Here is a 14,678-nt window from a genome sequence, read left to right as displayed (position 1 = left end):
GCTGAGAGGCAGCTCCGTTTTGCAAATGGGGAAGCCTGCCCCCAAGAAATGGGGAGTGAATTGCCCAAGACCAGGCTGTTGAAGCTGGGACCAGTGTGTCTGACTTCACGATCAGGGTTATTGCATGTCAAACCCTTCTCATTCTCACCATGACGATGGTCCTTGGACAGGGTAGGGAGGCAATAGAGATAAGCCTGGGCAAACGACACAGTAAGACAGAAACTGCAGGGTTAGCCGGGGGGCTGTGGTGCTCAGGGACTAGGGAGGTGGTTTAGGTGGCTTTAATAGTGCGCATCAGCTGAAAGTCCCGTGGGGACCCCATCTCAGAGGACTCTGACGGCCCAGCTGAGGTCGGACATTGTTGGATAGCACTGGGGAGCCATCAGTAGTGCAAAGACTCCCTGCTTAGGACTTGGAACTGGGAACCAGCTTCTTTCACTCATGTTACTTCTTCCACTCTCTTTGGAAAATCAGACATCATCACTACCTCCTGTCTGAGCTACAGAAAAGTCCACCTTCCCCAAAGGCTCAGCTATGATGTCATCCCTTCCTGTGTCATTCTCAGTGGCATTAGGAGGAGGGACAGTCCATAGGCTAAGCCAGGAGCTGAACACATGCCCAGCTCTTGAGGGCTCCGGGCCCAGGTGACATCAGGCAGGTGTTAGCACTCACCTGGCTCTGAGGCTATTTATAGACTGTGTCATCGTCAGAAACAGCAGTGTTTCTCCCCACTCAGCTCATGCAGTGTTTTATCCTGGGTGCTGATGGGTTTTGTCACCTAGGAATCCTGTAACACCACCTCTAGGCCTCACAAACCCAAAAAACAAGAAGTTTGCGCTAAGCTCAGAATCTCAATCAGGGGTTGCAAACTCAGATGCCTGCAGGGACCAGGCAGGTGATACACATGAGTGTTGAAAGCTGGTAAGGACATAGTGAGGGGAGGTGGCTCTGTACCCAAATAGCTAATGGATGTCTCAGGTAAAGAGGCAGTTGCTGCCCAGGCCAGCCAGTTGTTGTCTACGGGACTATGGGTCCGCACAGCCACCCAGGTTTTCTTATCTTTCAATAAAAACTGAAGACTTTAAGTTTTATAAAACCTAGTTTTCAAATTTTGAAAATTAATTTTAAAATAAAATTAAACACTGAATGAGCTGTAAACAACATATCCGAACTAGATGAGGACTCTGGGCCGTTAGTTTAGAAGCTCTGATTTCCACCGTACAGGTGAGAGGACTGACACTCAGAGATGGATGGAGAGTGGCCCAAGGCCACGCAGCCGGGCAGTACCAGGACTGTGGTCAGACCCTCTCTTCACTCTCGCCAGGGCCCTTTCTGCAGAGTTCACTCAACAGACATGTTTTCAGAGCACTTACTGTGTGCTGGGCCCTGAGCCTCACCCCGGGGATTCAGAAGGACAAAGTCAGGGGCAGGAGGTTACAGTGCTCTGAGATGGTGGAGCTGCTGAACGAACCTCTCCCCGGTGGTTCTGTGCTTGGCAGGAGTGAACGCGGTGGCTGTCGTGAGTACAAAGTTATAGTTGTTCTGGAGAGGCTCTCCAGGAGGGGCTGGGGTCAGGTAGCCCCGCTGTGGGCATGAGGTGGGGTTTCTATAACATTAAACATCATGAAGGCTGAGATCATTGTCAGTGCCAGTCGCTGGGTCATACAACCTGTGCTGCCAGCCTAGACACTGGTCCTTAGGTAGGATGAGGCCATGGACTTCATCTGTCTGGTTCCATTTGGAGGGTTTCCGGTCCAGGATAGCGTCAGTCATGGGCAGGGAAACTGAGAGAGGTTCCCTACAACTCAGAAAGCCATCAGACCCTGCTAATGGGCTGCTGTGGGACCCTTTGGGGATGGGGCATCCCCGTGGTTTTTGTGAAGTCACTACATGCATCAGCTTCTCTCTGCTGGCTTCTAAGAACCAGACCATGACGGGGAGGCAGAGGCAGCGAAGAGAGGTTCCACTGAGGCCCAGGGAGGTGGTGGGCAGAGTGATCAGAGAGACACTCGCAAGGGGAAGATGGGGGAAAGTTCTCCTCTGGAGTCTAGCTGGGCTTTGAAAGTCACTCGTACCAGGCGCGGTGGCTCATGTCTGTAATCCCAGTACTTCGGGAGGCTGAGGCAGGCAGATCACGAGGTCGGGAGTTCAAGACCAGCTTGGCCAACATGGCGAAACCCTGTCTCTACTAAAAATACAAAAATTAGCCGAGTGTGGTGGCAGGTGCTTGTAGTCCCAGCTGCTCGGGAGGCTGAAGCAGGAGACTCAAGCTGAGGCAGGAGAATTGCTTGATTCTCTCTGCAACCTCACCCCTGGGAGGGGGAGGTTGTGGTGAGTTGAAATCTCACCAATGCACTCCAGCCTGGGCAATAAGAGTGAAACTTGGTCTCAAAAAAAAAAAAAAGTCACTTGTGTGATTTGGGTCACTGCAGGCCCCTGAGCCAGCATGGCAGGGTGGAGCTCGGCAGGGTGTGGCTTACCCTCAGCTGCTGTGCTCTCACACAACCTGCCTGGCCACAGTCCCCCGCAACTCACGACTCCACAGAACTTGCCTTCTGGGGGAATCTCCAAGATAATCCTTGGTTGTTATTTGAAGCCACTAAGTGTTGGGTCATTGGCCATGTGCAGTAGATAACTCATACCCATAGCACCCCACCCTGGCCAGGGCTCCCGGAAGATCCCAGGTCTCCTTGCACAGCGAGTCCTGGATCTGCTGTGTCAGCAAGCTTGTGTCACCAGCTTTTGGCAAGGATTTCATAGGCACAGTCAGAGAGAAATGGCCCGAGAGACTGGACTTCCTCGTCTTTGTAAAGACGTGGAGTGGGCTGGCTATTTCTGTCTCATGCCTCTGAGGCAGAATGAATGAAGCTTGGGAGAGTAGAGGAGCTGAGAGAAAGTCGTCTTCGGGAGGGCCTGAGCTGGGTCTGGCCGTGGCATCCTATTGGCCTCTGGGAAGGGGACGGGGCCTTACTTTATGCCTCCGTGCTGGGCTCTGCACTTTGTAGGTGTCATTCTGAGCCTCAGGGTGACCCTGCAAAGTGGAGCTTGTTATCCCTGCCTTACAAATGAAGGAATGGAGGCCACGACAGGTGACCGATGTGCCCAAGGTCACACTAGAGCCAAGTGGAGAGTGGAATTCTTCCCCACTCACCTGGCTATGTGTCTCCAGCAGCAGGTGGGCTCCCAGTGGCACCTTGGAGCTGGATTGTGCCAGTCATCATCCCCTCCACGCCGCCTTTTCTTCCAGCTAGCCTGACGCTATGTTTCGTGATTGAGAGCTGTGATCCTATGTAGTCCTCACAAGAACTCTGCAGGGGAGACTCTGTTGTCCCCACCTGATGGACACCAGGTGGCTGAGCTGGATTCGAACCCAGGACTGGCTGACTCCACGTCTGTGTCCTCTCCCACTGACTAGGTCTTCTCACCCTAGAGAATCTTCCGTTGGCTGAGCCCTGCAGGATGACACCCAACAGTATAGCTGAGTGACATAGAAACACACACTGAGTTCATTTACACAGTCCCCACCCAGAGTCAACATATAACTACCTGGTCAGCAGGACCCAGGAGGTTGCCAAGTCCAGCCCAGATTTGTCCTTGCTGCATGCCCCATAGCCACCTTTATTTACTGTTTACTGATCTGCAGTGGCTTTTCTCAATGTATCGTTATCCTCAGGAGAGGGTCCTACTGCCTGCTGTCTAGGAGTGGGGCCCGGGACTTTGCTGAGCCTAAAATGCTGCTCAGTCAGACTTCGCCTGAGCTCTGGGCTCTCTGCCTTGTGGGTGCAAGGAAGCAAGCAGCCTCCACCTCTGCAGTTTCCCTTTTTCATCTGTTGTTTTTGTCTATGCAATTTTCATAAACGTACTGAGTTGATCCTCTTAGCCTGTACTGACTAACTCACATTGGTAATCTCTCCTTGCTCCGTGAGACTAAATCTTCTGGTCAGCAATGCTTACCTTGTGATCCATATGTCTGCCTTCCAATCAATATGGCCCACCCTTGATGACAAATGTTTGTCTTTTCTTCCAATTAAGATAAGCGCCAAGATGAAACTCCCCTCTACTAAAAAATACAAAAATTAGCGGGGCACAGTGGTGGGCACCTGTAATCCCAGCTACTCAGGAGACTGAAGCAGAGAGAATTGTTTGAACCTGGGAGGTGGAGGTTGCAGTGAGCTGAGATTGAGCTACTGCACTCCAGCCTGGGCGACAGAGCAAGACTCTGACTCAAAAAAAAAAAAAAAAAAAAAAAAAAGATAAGTAGCAATAAGAAGAATAGCTACCCTTTGCTGTGCTTAATACACTGCACATGGTAAAGATTTATAACTATTTCTTAATCCCTGCAAGGCCCTTGAGAACAAGTACTAGTATTAACTACTTTTTATAAATAGAGCCTCCAAAGTAGACAGAAGCCATAAGCCGTCCATGGGCCTTCCCTCATGTTAAGTGAGTGGCGGAACAGCCTGTGTAAGGCCTTGCTCTGCTTACGCCCAGAGCGTGGCTCCTGCCTCTAATGCTATCTCTGCTACTGTTGAATTTTAGTACAAAAGGTCAGCAGGTCAGGCTGGGAGAGGCCTCAATTTATGTGACGAAGATCTCAGATTGCAGATGAGCAGAGAGGCTCAAACAGTTGACCAACTCGCAGGCTATGTTCCGAGGACAGAGGGTCTGTATCCCAGGCCCTGGGGCTGGGTGAGTCCAAGCAAATCCAGGTATCACTGCAGAAGCTTCAGCTCCAGGGGGACAGGCCCAGCCCATTCAGCAGAGAATCTAGGAGCAGGGGACCCTGCCAATCAAGGGTTTTCAGAGAAGCTCCAACTAAGGCTGATCACGAGAGAAGTGGTGCGGTGGACACAGCGCCACCTCTAGAGAGATGAGGGCCGCACTGGGGCAGAGGCCACAGTGGGGCTTCATAGGCCTGACCAGGATAAGCAGGAGACAGATCTGGGTTCATTTAGACAGAAAGCTTTCTACCAGTCAGTGATATTGCAGAATGATGCTTTGAAGTAAGACTCTCTCCATGGCTGGAGCTGTGCAAGATACCAAGCCGGGATGCCACAGAAGATGCCTGCTTGGAGTAAGTGCAGGGGGGCAGGCGACCTGTCCGGCTCCTTCTCGTTCAGAGACTGCAATTTAGACCCTTTAAGTCGAGGCTGCTTGGAGGAACAGAAAGTGCAGGGTGCAACCTCAGAGTTTTGGGTTTTTTGTTTTTATTTTTTGGAGACAGGGTCTTGCTCTGTTGCCCAGGCTGGAGTGCAGTGGCGCTATCTTGGCTCACTGCAACCTCCGCCTCCCGGGTTGAAGCAATCCTCAGACCTCAGCTTCCCGAGTAGCTGGGATTACAGGTGCATGCCACCACTCCTGGCTAATTTTTGTATTTTTAGTAGAGACGAGGTTTCACCATGTTGGCCAGGCTGGTCTTGAACTCCTGACCTCAGGTGATCTAACTGCCTCAGCCTCCAGAGTTATTTACCAGCATATCAGTGAAATAAATGCAACATGAAATCATACAAGCCAGGAGAGAATACTGGTATATGGTTACTGCTTCTAAAGTGGTCAAACTTTTCTAAGCATAGAATCAAATGCAAGGAAGTGTAAGGAAGAGTAGGCAACGATCTGGTGGCATACCTGGCTCGAACCTCTGCATTTCAAAGGCGCCACAGGCACAGCTGGGCAGAGCAAGCTATGTTTCTCTAGTTCTCGCAGCCCTTTCCCTCCATGCTTTGGGGTTGGCAGGCTTGGGAAATAAGGACAAAGATGTCAGTACTTGGCTTTAAGTTTTCAAAAAAAAAAAAAAGTTAGGATACTTGCCAATTGGTTTAGAAAATACAAATGATCACTCAGCCAGTCTTCCCTCTCAGACTCGACCTTCATTTACCCCCAACCTGCAAGAGACCCTCGTGGTTGGAGGAAGAAGGGAGTGGAGGGGAAGCAAGGGAGTAAGACCCATCAGGGGATGTGAGAAGCCCCAGATGAGCTCCAGGAACCCAAAAGCAGAGGCATCCTGAGCTGTGTTTCTCAGTAGAGCCAAGGAAAGGGGTCAGAACCCAGAGCCAGGCCCTTCCCTGCTGGGGAATGCATTTCTTTCTTTTTTTTTTTTTTGAGTTGGAGTCTTGCTCTGTGGTCCAGGCTGGAGTGCAGTGGCACTATCTTGGTTCACTGCAACCTCCGCCTCCCAGGTTCAAGCAATTCTCCTGCCTCAGCCTCCCGAGTAGCTGGGATTACAGGCACCCGCTGCCACTCCTGGCTAATTTTTTGTATTTTTAGTAGAGACAGGTTTTCACCAGGTTGGTCAGGTTGGTCTCGAACCCCTGACCTCAAGTGATCCGCTTGCCTCAGCTTCCGAAAGTGCTGGGATTACAGGCATGAGCCACTGCACCCAGCCAGCTCTCCTTATTTCTATCACTGCTCTTACTTGAACATTTCCCTAGCAGCAGGCCCTGGGTCTCATTTGCTTCCTGCCCTGATGGCGCACAGTGAATAGTGGGAAAAACTGAGGGCTCTGAGTCTGGAAGTTCTCAGGGCATCCATGGCCCCCTCTAACGATAAGCAGTATGGCAAGGGCCTCTCAGGACTTGGAGACCTCACACCCTTCTCTGACACGAGGCCCGGTGGCTGCTGTTACAGGATCAGAGAGGGAGTTTAGCAGCTTGGTACCTGTTCTGGAGAAATGCCCACACAGCTGGGATTGTTCTGGGTGTGATTTCACCAACTGGAAATGCCTCCCAGGTCCTCTGCCTTTGAAAGTCATGGTTCCCAGGCTGCACAGCTTATGGGCAGGCTCTGAGGTCACAACTGAGGTACCAGCGCGCACCTCCTCAGCGTCCTCACCGCCACTCCCTCCTCAGCTCCCTGCCCTCTGCGCCCACCATCCTCGCCCCCAGCCCTTTGCCATCACAGCTCCTGGGGGTGGCTGCTCTCCCCACACTGGCTCTCCTTGGGCCGTGCCTCTAAGTCTCCCACTGACCCCTCTGCCCTTTTTCCATCTTCTCAGTCCCCTCCTTTGGAGCAGCCCTTTCATGTAGTCTTTCCCTTTGCCCTAGCTCTTCTCAGCCCAAGCTGTCTCACCCAATCCCAGCACATCTCTGAGCTCAGCGCTCCCAACTCTTCCAGGCACAGGAGGGGAGGTCTGGGAAAGGCCTTGGGATGGACCAGCTTCAAGAAGGCTTGACCGGAGCCCCATAGGCAGGAGGTGCTCATCCATATGGGGTTTCCAATAGTAGGAACCCAAGCCTGGGGCAGAGGACAGGGTCAAATTCCAGAAAAATCGAGACAGGTCTCCATCCTAGAGACTGAACGGGCAGAGTCCGAATGCAGAAGGCTGAGGGGACCAGGCAAGGTCCAAGTTTGAGAGCTGGATGCTGGCCAGGCCCTGATTACTCTCCCTTACTCACGAATTAACTCACACTTCTTCATGGAGCAGCTACTATTAAGACTCAGCTATGGCCAGATATGGTGGTTCACACCTGTAATCCCAGTACTGTGGGAGGCTGAGGCAGGATTGGTTGAGGCCAGGAGTTCAAGACCAGCCTGGGCAACACAGCAAGACCCCATCTTTACAAAAATTTTAAAAATCAGGGGATGGCGGTGCACACCTCTAGTGTCAGTTACTTGGGAGGCTGAGATGGGAGGATTGCTTGAGCCCAGGAGATGGACTCAACTCTGTACCACAGATGCCAAGGTATTTGGCCATGCCAATTGTCACTTGAGCTTCTAAACTGTCCCCATTAGAGTCAGGGCTCATCCTAGAGTCTGAAGGGGCTGTGCTTCCAGTGTCCCCTGGTGCAGTGATTTTAAAACATGCAATTTCTTTTCCACTCCTGGTGTTAAGAGGTGGAGTTTTATTCCTCTTCCCTTGAATATGGGCTGGTCTCTGTGACTTCCTTCTAACCAGCAGCATGTGGCGGAAGTAAGGCCATGTGTCTCCTGGCAGCAGGTCGTGAAAGCAACAGCTTCTGCCAGCTCTTGTTCTTGGGCTCTAGTTCTTGATAACTAGCTCCCACAGCATGAGGAAGCCTGGGCCACATGGAGAGGACACAGCCTGCGTTCCAGCCGACAGCCCAGCTGCGGTCTCAGCTGTCAGACACGCAAGTGAGGAGGCCTTGAGAGGACCCCGACCCAGCCACCATCTGACTGCGGCCACCTGAGAGCCCAGGGTAAGAACCGCCCAGCTGAGCCCAGTCAGTGCTAAGAACTGTGAGAAAGGATGATGATAAATGAGTGAGGTTGTTTCACACCACTTGGTCTGGGGTGATTTGTTACACAGCTGGAGATAATCAGAACTGTTGAGGGTGTGCGGTGGATTCCTGATGGGGTTGACAGGAGTCTGGCTTCAGCCTGGGCTCTGTCCATGTGGCGGGTCTACAGAACCCTCAAACACCATAGCCCTGTGGAAAGTCATTATCCCTCCCCATCTACCCCACCTCTCCTTCTAGACACCCATGTCAGACAACGGCATGACCACCCACCCAGGCGCCCCAGTACAAACTGGGTGTCATCTTGCCATATTTGGCTGGTACATCCCCATGTAACTTTTTTTTTTTTTTGAGATGAGGTCTCCTTATGTTGCCTAGGTCGGTCTTGAACTCCTGGCCTTAAGCAGTCCTCCTGCCTCAGTCTCCCAAAGTGCTGGGATTACAGGCATGAGCCACTGTGCATGGCCCCCCATCTAATTTACTCCTATCCTTTAACAAACCTTCATGGAGCACTCACTGGGGTCAAGCTTGGTGCCAAATGGACCTGCTTGGTCTCTGTTCTCAAGCAGCTTACAGTAAAGCAAAGAAAAACATGTCAAACTATTCAGTACAAATGCAGCCAAAAGTCTCAATAACTGTCTACATTAATTAACCTCAGTACTGTGCTGAGCTCTTCACATTCATTCAATCATTGAGTACCCATAGTAATCACACGAGGAGGAGATTATTATCCAGAGATCATTAGCTTTATTTTACGAGGAGGAAACTGAGTCACCCAGAGGTTGAGCGAGGTTATGCCATTAGTGGGCGGTAGCACAGAGGTGAAGTTTCCTTCCCATCCCTTCCTTCTGCCGCTGCAGTAGCTGAGGTTCTGTCCTAGGGTCCTGTAGGAAGCACAGGCTGAGACATAGCTGAGAGCCCACGTGGTTTACAGGGCAGTCGTGCCTGGGGAAGACCAGTGGCGAAGCAGGGCTGGGCAGGAACAGCCTAGACAGCAATACAGATTTTCCCAGGCCTGGGCCAACCCAGCAGGAGTTCCTGAGCACAGGCGGCTGTGATGGGCGTCCCCACTGAGCTCAGATGGCCAGGCCTGCTGCGCTCAGTGTTTGCTGGGCTGCTCAGTATTTGCTGGTCTCTTCTTGATGGTTGAGGCCACTCCCAAAGGGGCTGCACTCTTTGCAGATGAGCAGCAAATTCTTTCCTAAAGGGAGACCCGTGGGCTACCCCCACGGCTGCTACCCAGACTGTCAAACAGCCTTCTCTCTCGTCTCTCCACCTCTGGGCACAGCCCTCTGCCCAAATTCTGTCTGGAGTGATGGCTCCAAAATGCACACCCTCCCTGTGAGATCCACCAGCCGGTCCCCATCTCCATCAGAAAGAGGAACAGGCTCCCTCTTCCCCCAACACCTCTCCTTGCTGTGGGGACTCCGGGGATCAGAGAGCCTGGGCTCACACCTGGGCTCCCCACTGATATATGCTGTTAATACCGGTACCTCCTCTAGAAGCTGCTATGTGGTCCAATGAGATGCCACAGGGAAAACACTTAGTGTTAGCCTGCCACAGAGCAAGACCAGAAATCACCTCCTTTAGGCCAAGACCTGCCTCTGGGTCAACTCGGCCACTGAGCCCAGGAAGGGCTGACTTCCAGCCAGGGTGTCTTTGTTACCCCTAAGTTCAGAGGGAAGAGGCTCTCTGCCTGGTGGAGGGACCAGAAAGGTGGGTCCAGTCACCCTGGCAGGAGTGGGTGTGGTTCCCCAGGGCTGGAGCTGGCAGAGTGACCGTAGGGAGAGGGACTGAGCTCAGAGGAGGGAGGGGGAGGGAGAGAGGAAGGACTCCGCATGTGGGGGGTGCAGGCCCTGCTCACCCTCCCTGGTCCTGACCCTGGCTGCAGGCCCATCAGACTCAGCAGTCGAACCGTTGCTCCAGGACTGGTCTTGCCCCTGCCAGGCCACTGTATAGAAGGCTTTGTGTGCTGAGGCTCCTGGTCTCGCCTGGCGCCAGCCTGGCCTGCTCAGCTCGGCCCCTCCTCAAGGCTGTCCCCACAAGCCGTCTCTTCCAACAAAGGGTCTGTGTCCTCAGGAGGTCAGGTGCTGCCAGGCAGGACCGCAGCCAGGCCTGCTGGGGCATTCTGGGCAGTCGAATCTCAGTGGAGTGACCAGGGCCTGGCTATGCTGAGGACAGGGCTGGCAGCATCTCTGCTGTTTTTGTTGGTTTTGAGCCACTGCCCCTAGGAAGAGGTCAAGGTGAGGTAGACAGAGGCTAGGCCTGGGGAGCTGGGGTACATTTGCCCAGTCTGTGGCTAGAGTCCAGAGGGGGGCCTCCCAAGGAGGGGTACACGCCTCCTGACCTCCCTGCCACTATCCCCAGGCCCCACCTCAAGGCCGGAGGCCCCCGCTTGACCTGAGACCCAGCAACGAAGAGCCAGCATCCACCCCATTTTCAAGCCAGGAAGGAGACTACCCTTTAGTGTGATGGCTTATACCCACCCCCATTTCCCTCTCTGCCCACTCTGCCAGCCTGTTGAAACTCCTGCTGAGGCCCACTGCCTGCCTCTGGGCTGCCAGACTCTGGGCTGCCTGCCAGTCCCACAATGCCAGCCTTCAAACGCCCACAGCTGGTCAGTCAGCCCTGGGGGAGGTGGTCCCCCCACTGGGGCACACCTCTCTAAATACAGGCTGCTCACAAGCGAAATTTAAGCCGTTGATGGACCAGGGCCGGCAACCCTCTCAGGCCACATCAGTAAAGGCCAAGTCTCCATAACAAGGAAGGTTAGGTTTTCTCTTTGCAGCTCAGGCCTGTGGAACTCAGACTATCTACACATACTGGAAGGAGTGTCACAGAACAAGTACAAATAGATGGAGGTTTCAGAGAGTCATGAACGAAAGCTACAGACTTCAGAACAACCTAAGGGTAGATAAAAATCTGTCGAGGATTTGTGTATACTGTGCTTTTCCCATCAGATCCTAAGCTCCTTGGAGGTCTTGTTCATCTCAGTAACTCCTCCACCATCTCAGTCTCTTAATACCTGTCATCACTCAGCTCACAGTGATGGCAATAAATATTGGTAGATCAGTGGGTGGATGGATGGGTGAATGTATGAATGGTGATAGAGTATGGTTGGAGGTGAGTGGGTGGGCAGATGCATAGGCAGGCAGATAACTTGATGGACACATGGCTAGGAGAGTGAATAACAGACTGAATTCTACATTGGAGCAAGGACAGGATGGAAGCTGGCATAACCCTTGCCAGCACAAAACTTAGGTTCTCAAAGATGTCTTACAGAGACTGCAAAAGGCTTGAAATGTAAGAGAAAAGGCAGATCATCCAGACTTCATTAGCGTCAGCAACCTGTATCCATCAAAAGACACCATTAACAAAACGGAAGTAAGAAATGAAGCTACAGGCTGGGTGCAGTGGCTCATGTCTATAAACCTAGTGTTTTGGGAGGCCAAGTCAGGAGGATCCCATGAAACCAGGAGTTCAAGACCAGCCTGGGAAACATAGCAAAACTCTGTCTATAATAAAAACTTTAAAATGAGCTGGACATGGTGGCATATGCCTATATATAGTCCTGGCTACTTGGGAGACTGAGGCTGGAGGATTGCTTGTGTCCAGGAATTCCAGGTTGCAGTGAGCTAGGATCACACCACTGCATTCCAACCTGAGCCACAGAGTGAGACTCTGACTCAAAAGAAAGAAAAGGAAGGGGCCGGTCGCAGTGGCTCATGCCTGTAATCCCAGCACTTTGGGAGGCCGAGGCGGGCGGATCATGAAGTCAGGAGTTCAAGACCAGCCTGGCCAACATAGTAAAACCTCATCTCTACTAAAAATATAAAAATTAGCAGGGCATGGTGGCACATGCCTGTAGACCCAGCTACTTGGGAGGCTGAGGCAGGAGAATCACTTGAACGTGGGAGGCAGAGGTTGCAGTGAGCTGAGATCGTGCCACTCCACTCTAGCTTGGGTGACAGAGCAAGACTTATTCTCAAAAGAAAGAAAAGGAAGGAAGGAAGGGAGGGAGGAAGGAAGGGGAAAAAAGCTACAAAGACAAGATAATCACCATACATCTGACTAAAATTCATGTTCAGTACATACAGAAAACTTACATCAATCAATAAGAAAAGGGAAACAGCCCAATAGACAGTGGTCAAAAGACTTGAGCAAGCATTTCACACACACACACACACACACAAAGGTATCTAAATGACCAATAAGCATGTGAGAAGGTAGACAGATAGCATCTTTAGTCATCAGGAGAAAGTGAATTAAAGCCCCAGTGAGGTACTATTATATACCCACTAGAATGGCTAAAATTAAAAAGCGTGGCTGAGGATATGGCATAGCTGGAACTTTCATACATTGTTAGTGGGAGTGTCAGCTGGTACAATCACTTTAGAAAACTGTTTGACAGTTATCTACTAAAGCTCAAAATATGCTTACCTATGACCCAGAAATTCCACTCCTAGGCATATATTTAAAAGAAATGAGGGCCAGTCATGGTGGCTCATCCCTGTAATCCTAGCACTTCCTCGGGAGGCTGAGGAAGGAGGATCACTTGAGCTCAGGAGTGTGAGACCAGCCTGGGCAACACAGTGAGACCCCGTCTCTATTTAAAAAAAATTAAAATTAAAAAAAGAGAAATGAGTATATATGTGCACACAAATACTTCATATGAATATTCATAGGTGCCTCAAACTGGAAACAACCCAAGTGCCCATAAGCAGTAGGGTGGATACATGCATTGTGGTACATCCATACAGTGGAATACTACTCAGAAATAAAAAAGAACAGCTACTCATGCAGGCAGCAACACGGATGAATCTCACAGACATTATATTGAGAAGAAACAAAAATCTTGTGGATATGCTGTATGATTATGGAAAGTACAAGAGTAGGTGAAATTAATCCATAATGAGAGAAGTCAGAATAGGGGCAACTTTGGGGGAGGGGGTCACTGAAAGGGACTACAAGGGAGCCAGCCTTCTAAAGTCCTGGAAATGCTCTAAATCTTGATCCACATGGTGTTCATATGTGTATATTTACCAAACTCTACATTGATGATTTCTGTATTCATTATATTTTTGTTATACTTCAATAAAGCATTTTTAAAACACACATTTCCTTTATACTAGAAGAGTTCAGTGTGCTGGCATGGAAGTGGAGCCCAGAAGATGCGTTATCTCATCGCCTTCAAAGAAGCTTGGTTCTCAGGGCTCAGCATAAGACATCTCAGGGGAATTGAGAAGGGGCTTCTTGTCTGAGACAAGTGGCCTGGGCCAGATGACAAGGAGAAGATGCTCATATGGGGAGGTCCCCAGGGTGGGATAGATGACAACAGGATGACACCCGCCTGGGACTTTCCCACCAGCTCTGGCCAAGGCCACTGCACACTTGAGCTGCTGAGGCACTCTGAGCCGGCCGAGGGTGTCTGTGCCTCCCCACCCTAGTGCACTGTATTCAGATGGGGCATGACTCCTGGGGACTTCCCACCACTGCCCTCCTATGGTCTCCAGTGTGGGCCACTGTGTCAGCTGCAGAGCTGAACTCAGAGGGGAAGAGGGAGAAGATGGGAAGAGAGAGGGCCTGGAGCTACTTCCTGCCCTCTTGGGCCTTAGTCTTCTCCTCTGTAACTCAGAGAGGTTGTGCTACACTTCCAAGGCTGTTCTCAATGCAGGATCTGAAGGTTCCCTGGGTACCCCAAGCCACCCATGAGCTGAGGTGGCTTGCCAAGCACATCTAGAGAACCAGAGGGCTCTGTCCGCTGACTGCACAAAGCCCAAGTCATCCAAGCTTCTCATCCCATGAGTCAGAAAGCATCACACGACGCTGACACAGGTGAACCTGTGAGGTCGGCCAACCAGGGCAGGGCACACCTACCTGATGGTCAGAGGTGAGTCAGCCGGGGCCTGGCTTCACTCAGCCAGGAAGCCCACAGGATGGAGCTGGACCAGGCTGAGGACTAACCCATCAAAGGTGCCAATAGAGGAAACTGAGTCACCCTTGCCTGCTCTCTCTCCCACTGACCCCACCCCTGCCCATCAGGCACCCACCCTTTCCTCTATACCTCCTTAGCATCCCCCTAGTCCATCCTTCCTCCCCATTCTGCGGCCCCCTACCTTAGAGACTTCAGTAGCCCCTCCCTGTCTTCCAGTCCTAGCCCCAAAGTCCAATCTCCTTCATTCTTCCAGATGGATCATTTCCCCCTCCTTTATTCAGGCATAATTGACATTCAATACAATGTATGGATCTTAAGAATGGAGTTTAAAGAGTTTTGACAAATGCCGGCCCGTCGTGGTGGCTCATGCCTATAATCCCAGCACTTTGGGAGGCTGAGGCGGGCGGATCATGAGCTCAGGAGATCAGGACCATCCTGGCTAACACAGTGAAACCCCATCTCTACCAAAAATACAACAACAATGAAAAAATTAGCTGGGTGTGGTGGCAGATGCCTATAGTCACAGTTACTCAGGAGGCTGAGGCAGGAGA

The sequence above is a fragment of the Sapajus apella genome, unplaced genomic scaffold (genome assembly GCF_009761245.1).
Source record: "Sapajus apella isolate SASKATOON/1434 unplaced genomic scaffold, GSC_monkey_1.0 scaffold107, whole genome shotgun sequence".
Taxonomy (NCBI): Eukaryota; Metazoa; Chordata; class Mammalia; order Primates; family Cebidae; genus Sapajus; species Sapajus apella.
The sequence above is the reverse complement of the archived record's forward strand: the minus strand, read 5'-3'. Positions refer to the sequence as shown.